This window comes from Chrysochloris asiatica, unplaced genomic scaffold (genome assembly GCF_000296735.1).
Source record: "Chrysochloris asiatica unplaced genomic scaffold, ChrAsi1.0 scaffold00036, whole genome shotgun sequence".
In the NCBI taxonomy this organism is placed as follows: Eukaryota; Metazoa; Chordata; class Mammalia; order Afrosoricida; family Chrysochloridae; genus Chrysochloris; species Chrysochloris asiatica.
Window position 1 is genome coordinate 20,422,562 of NW_006408554.1, and position 6,809 is coordinate 20,429,370.

A 6,809-nucleotide genomic window follows, 5' to 3' on the forward strand; every position below is an offset into this window, starting at 1 on the left:
TCTTCTATTTCATCCTTACTGGCTTTAGTGGTTAGTGCATAAATTTGAATAATAATAGTATTAATTGGTCTTTCCTGTAGGTGCATGGATATTATCCTATCACATACGGCGTTGTACTTCATGACTGATCTGGATATGTTCTTTTTGACAATGAATGCAACACCATTCCTCTTCAATTTGTCATTCCCGGCATAGTAAACCATGTAGTTGTCAGATTCAAAATGGCCAATACCAGTCCATTTCTGCTCACTGATGCCTAAGATATAGATGTTAATACATTCCATTTAATTTTTGACAATTTCCAATTTTCCCAGATTCATACTTTATACATTCCATGTTCTGATTATTAATGGATGTTTAAAGCTGTTTCTCTTCATTTTGAATTGTGCCCCATCAGCAAATGAAGGTCCCATGGGCTTTTCTCCCAAGGGCTTTACTCCGTTCGTGTCATCACGGTCAACTCTACTTTGAGGAGGCAGATCTTCCCCAGTCACATTTTGAGTGCCTTCCAACCTGAGGGGTTCATTTTCTGACACTACATCTGACAATGTTTCTCTGCTATTCATAAGGTCTTCAGTAACTAAATATTCCTAAGTAGTTCATCACTCTTTCTTCCTAGTCTGTCTTTGTCTGGAAGCTCATCTGAAACCTGTCCACCATGGGTGACCCTGCTGGTATTTAAAATACCAGTGGCATAGCTTTCAGAATCACAGTATCTGGAAGATTTCAGAATCATTAGTCATTAGAAAAATGTAAATCATAACCAAAATAAAATATTATCTTACACCAACGGTAATTGCAAAGTGAAAAAAAAAAAAAAAAACAGAAAATGTGAGAGGGTGTGAAGAGACTGGTACCCTTTTACGTTGCTGCTTTGCCTATAAAATTGTTCAGCCACTGTGGAAAATGGTGTGGCACTTCCTCTGATAGTTGGAAATAGAAATAGGACACAGCAATCCCTCTACTGGGCTTATTTCCACAAGAAACAACAGCTAGGTCATGAACACACCAATTTCCATCACAGCACTATTCACAATAGCCAAAATATGGAGACAGCTGAAATGTCTGTCAATGGAAAATGGATAAACAAACTTTGGTACATACCCACTATGGAATATTAGGCAACATTGAAGGACGAAGCATAATGGTGAATCTGCAAAACTCTGCTTAACTTGGATAAACCTAAGTACATTATGCTGAGTGAAATTAGGACAAATTTCACTCAGCATAATATATGACAAATATTGTATGAGACCACTAGGTAGAAACTCAAGAGAAGGTTTTCATACTAAAACGAATATTCTTTGATGGTTACTGTGGTTGGGAGGAAGGGCGAGAAATTCACTGGCTAGAGTGTAGACAGATGTTAACTCCAACAATAGGGGTGGCAATATATAAGAAAAGAGAGGTTGGCAGAAAAATGATGAGGAAAGATGAAGACACAGGGTGATATACAAGGGCTGAAATGGATAGAGGTAAATAGTATATGCACAACCTTGGAATAACAGTGTTCTGTGGGTAGATACTTGGACAGAGACGCAGACTGAGTGGATATGGGTGGCAGAATGGGAGTATACCCACAAATATATAAGAGCTTGAAAGAGGCCATTTGTACATGGATATTTACCTTTCCTGAAAGCAAACTACGAATGTGGTAGAGCATACAGGGGGCAAATGATTAAAACTTCTTAGATATTATCAAATATCTTAAGGCAATGTGTTGGTGGGCTTGAGGCTCAGGATCATAATCTCAAGTGATATCACGGTCAATTCATATAACATATTCCACAAAGACAATGTTTTACATCCTACTTCGATGAGAAGCATCTGGGAGCATAAAAGCTCATGAGTGTCTATCTAAGGTGCAGCTGTTGGTCCCTCTAAGAACAGAAGAAAGAAAAGTGATGAGAATTGAAGAGGCTTGAAATCAATTAGTCCAATGAACTAATGGAACATGTGAACATCAGTCTCCACGACTCTCAGACCAGAAAAACTAGATGATGCTTGGCTACCACTACCAATGGTTCTGAAAGGGATTACTTTAGAAGGTCCCGAATAGAATGGGATAAAATGTGGAACAAAACTTAAAATTATTAAAAAGACGGAAAGAAAAAAAAAAAAAAAGACTGGGCTTACTGATCAGAAAGAGACTGAGCAACCTGAGACTGTGACCCTTGACCACCCCTCAGGTCTAAAAACAAACTCACCTTCATGGCTCAATTTTCAGCCAAGCAGTAGATAGATAGATAGGGGTAGGCAACAACACTAGTATGGTATGTTCACCATGGAATTGTCAATAATTAAAAAATCAAAAAGGCAACATTTACCTAAAGACAAAGTTGAAAAGGGATGGGAAGTTAAGTGGAATGGAAATCTGAACCACAGGAAGGAAGTGAAATAACTGTTGTTGCATGGAAGGGATTGCAATCATTGAGATGAAACAAAGTGTATGGTTTGTTTAATGTAAAACTGATGATCCTATCTGTAAACCTTCACTTAATTCACAATAAAAAGTTCTTTGAAAAAAGAAGATGGAAGGTATATACAGAATCACTGTACCAAAAAGCAGTCATTTCAAGAGGTAGCATATGGTCAAAACCTGCTGGTAATGAAGGAAGAAGTCCAAGCTACATTGAAGGTATTGGCAAGTGAACAAGACGTCAGGAGTTGATGTAATATATTGCAAAAAACTGATAAAACACTGGAGACACTCATCTATGCCAAGAAAATTGGAAGACAGCTACCTGGCCAAGTGATTGGAAGAGATCCATATTTTTGCCTATTCTAAAGAAAGGTGGCCCAACAGAGTGTGAAAATCATTGAATAATATTATTAATCTCACACACAAGTAAAATTTTGTTGAAGGTAATTAAAAAATGATACACCACAAAAGTCAAGCCAGATTTAGAAGAGGACATGGAACTGGGGATATTATTGCTGACATCAGATGGATCATGGCTGAAAGCAGAGAATACCAAAAAGATATTTGTTGTTGTTGTTGTTAAATGCTGTCGACTCAGTTCTGACTTATAGTAACTCTGTATAGGGTTTCTGAGGAGCAGCTGGTGACATTGAACCACCGACCTTGCAGTTCAAACCAACCTTACTGTCTAGTATATTAACCCACAGTGACACACCAGGACTCCAGAAAGATGTTTGCCCATGTTTCATTGTTGTTGTTGTTAAGTGTGGTTGAGTCAGTTCTGACCATAGCAACCCTATATAGTATTTCCAGGGAGTGACTGGTGAGATTAAATCACTGACCTTGCTGTCTAGTGTATTAACCCAGAGCTCCACACCAGGACTCCAGAAAGATGTTTATCCATATTTCATTGTTGTTGTTAAATGCTGTCAAGTTAGTGCCAAACATAGCAACCCTGTATAGTGTTTCTGAGGAGTGGCTGGTGAGCTTGAGCTGCTGACCTTCCAGTTCAAAGGACTTTGCAGTCCTGCTCATTAACCCGCAGCACCACACCAGGACTCTTTTACTACCCATGCTTTAATGAGTATGTTAAGATTTTTTACTGTGTTGCTTATGACAAGCTATAGATAACTTTGTGAAGAATGGGTATTCCAGAACACTTGATTGTACTCATGATGAGCCTTTACACTGACCAAGAGGCAGTTAGAACCAAAAAAGGGGATACTGAATGGTTTAAAATCAGTAAAGGTGTGAGCCAAAGCTGTGTTCTTTCACCATAGTTACTCAATCAGTATGTTGAGCAAATAATCTGAGAAGCTAGATTATATGAAGAAGAATGTGGCATCAGGATTGGAGGAAGACTCATTAACAATCTGTGATATGCAAATTATACAACCTGACTTGCTGAGGGGGAAAAGAATTTAAAATACTTACTGATGAATATCAAAAACCGTAGCCTTCCGTATGGATTGTACCTAAATCTAAAGAAATCAAAAATCCTCACAACGACCAAAAAGTCACATCATGAAAAATGGAGAAAAAAATTGAAGTCAAAAGACTTAATATTGGTTGGATCCACAGTCAACACTCATGAAAGCAGAGGTCAAGAAATCAGAAAGCATATTGTATTGGACAAATCTGCTGCACAAGACCTCTTTAAAGTGTTCAGGAACAAATATACCAGTTTCAGGACTAAGTAGCCTGACCCAAGCCATGGTATTTTCAATAGCCTCATATGCATGTGGAAGCTGGACAATGAATAAGGAAGACCATAGAAGAACTGATGCATTTGAGTTATGCTGGAGAAGAACATTGAAAGTATCATGGACTGCCAGAGAACAAACAAATCTGTGTTGAAACGTGTACAGTTAGAATGCTCCTTAGAAACCTAGATGACCAGACTTCATCTCTCATACTTCGGACATATTATCAGGACTGGCCAATCCCTGGAGAAGGACATCTGGCTTGGTAAAGTGGAGAGTCAACAAAAAAGAGGAAGACCCCCAGTGAGATGGATTGGCACAGTGGCAGCAGCAATGGGCTGGAGCATAACACTTGTGAGGATACCACAGGACCAGGTAGTGTTTCATTGTTTATATAAGGTTGCTATGAATTTGATGACACCTAGCAACAACTAACAAATAGGAATAAGAAGGAGCCCTTGTGGTACAGTGGTTAAGTACTAACCAAAAGATTGATGGTTCAAATCCACCAGCCACTTGTTGGGAAAAGATGTGGCAGTCTGCTTCTGTAAAGGTCACAGTCTTAGAAACTCTGTGGGTTAGTTCTACTCTGTACGATAGGGTTGCTGTGTGTTGGAATTGACTGCTGTGAGTTTTTTGGGGTTTGGGCACTCTTATTTGTAGAACTCCTAAGGCACAGTGGTTAAGTTGTTGTTGTTGTTAGGTACCATCGAGTCACTACTGACCCATAGCAACCTTATGCGCAGCAGAATGAAACACTGCCCAATCCTGGGCCAACCTCACTACTGTTGTCACACTTGAGTACATCGATGCTGCCATTTGGCCAATCCATCTCATTGGGTGCTTAGCTTCTAATCAAAAGGTTGGCAATTCAAACCCACCAACTTCTCCATGGGAGAAAGATGCAGGCAATCTGCGTGGGTATACTATAGGGGCAATTCTACTCTATCCTATAGTTACAAACAACTTAATGACAATGGGCTTGGGTCTTTTTGGTTTTTCATTTTTGTGTGCTAGAAACACTGTATAAATTATGGCTCTTTAGGTGGGGAGCACTTTCTGTGGAAGAAGTAGATAGAGTTGCAAACAATCTAGGTCAGCATAGTCCATAACTGTGATGTAAATGCTGTAGAGCTGCACTGCCCAGTGCAACGCCACTCACCACATATGGCTTTAGAACAGTTGGAATAAGCTAGCATGAAGGAACTCTGATAGCGTAGTGGTTACGAATCAGGCTGCTAATCTCAAGGTCAGCAATTCAAAACTTCCAGTGGTTCCGCGGGAGAAAGATGAGGCTTTCTGCTCCTGTAAAGATTTACAGCCTCAGAAACTCTATATAGGGTTGCTAGAGTCAGAACCCTATACAGTGTTGCTAGAGTTGTGGGATGATATCAAAAACATCATACACGAAGAAAGCAGAAAGTCATTGAGAAGACAAGAAAAAAGGAAAAGGTCAAAATGAATGCCAGAAGAGACACTGAAATTTGCTTTCCAGTGTAGAGATGCTAAAGCAAACGGAAGAAATGAGGAGGTCCAAGAGCTGAACAGAAAATTTCAAAGATCACCTCTAGAAGATAAAGCCAAATATTACAACAAAATGTGCAAAGATCTGGAATCAGAAACCCAAAAAGGAAGAACATGCTTAGCATTTCTCAAGATGGTGGAACTAAAGAAAAAATTCAAGCCTCGACTTTTGTTATTAAAAGATGCACTAGGCAAATTATTGAATGATGCAGAAAGCATCAAGAGAAGATGGAAGGGCTGCGAGCTGGAGGAACTGCACGTGTGGGCGCCAAGGAAGTGAGGGGAGGACAAAGGGCCAGAGAACATTTCAGATCTGCTCAGGAAACCTGGTGTACCACCAAGGTTTGTGTGTCTCCGGATTCTTCCTTCCAGAGCTTTCCACCCAACTTTTACCAAGTCTCTCCTCTTCTAAAGAATTCCATCACAAAGAATCAGTGTCTTCTAACACCTCGCAGGGAATGTGCCACCAAGACAAGAATTGGGATCTGGCAGGGAAAGACTGGCCAGAGGCAGCATTGGAACCATCAGTGGAAAAATGTTTAAAATTGATCAGATGGGAAGATGGTTTGTTGCTGGTGGAGCTGCTGGTCTTGGAGTATTATGCTACTACAGTTTGGGAATGTCTAATGATATTGGAGCCATTGAAAAGGCTGTAATTTGGCCCCAGTATGTGAAAGATAGAATTCAGTCAATTTATATGTACCTAGCAGGAAGTATTGGTTTAACAGCTTTGTCTGCCTTGGCAGTGACTAGAACTCCTGCTCTCATGAACCTTATGATGAGAAGCTCTTGGGTGACTATGGGTGCTACCTTTGCAGCCATGATTGGAGCTGGAATGCTGGTACAATCAATATCCTATCACCAGAGTCCAGGCCCAAATCATCTTGCTTGGTTGCTACATTCTGATAAGGCGTTAAACAATATGAGAAGGTTTTGCAGTAGAGCATTGGGAAAAAGAAAAAAACATTTGTCAAAAATATCTTTGTGGATGCCTGTTTGTACCTGAAGGAAGTGTGCAGAAGTTGACTCGGTGCTTAGATGGATTCTGGCACAAAGTTGTATAGTAGGTACGTGTGGTGATACATCCCTTAACTATGGAAATAAAAATGTTATAAAGTAAAAAAAAGAGAGAGAGAGACAATGGAAGGAATACACAGAGT

The 6,809-nt window shown here is 39.8% G+C and overlaps 1 pseudogene; it reads left to right on the forward strand.

Annotated features, from left to right (window-relative positions):
* LOC102842579 overlaps positions 1-6,655 on the forward strand; it is a 128,378-nt pseudogene extending 121,723 nt beyond the window's left edge.
* The last annotated feature ends 154 nt before the right edge of the window (positions 6,656-6,809 follow it).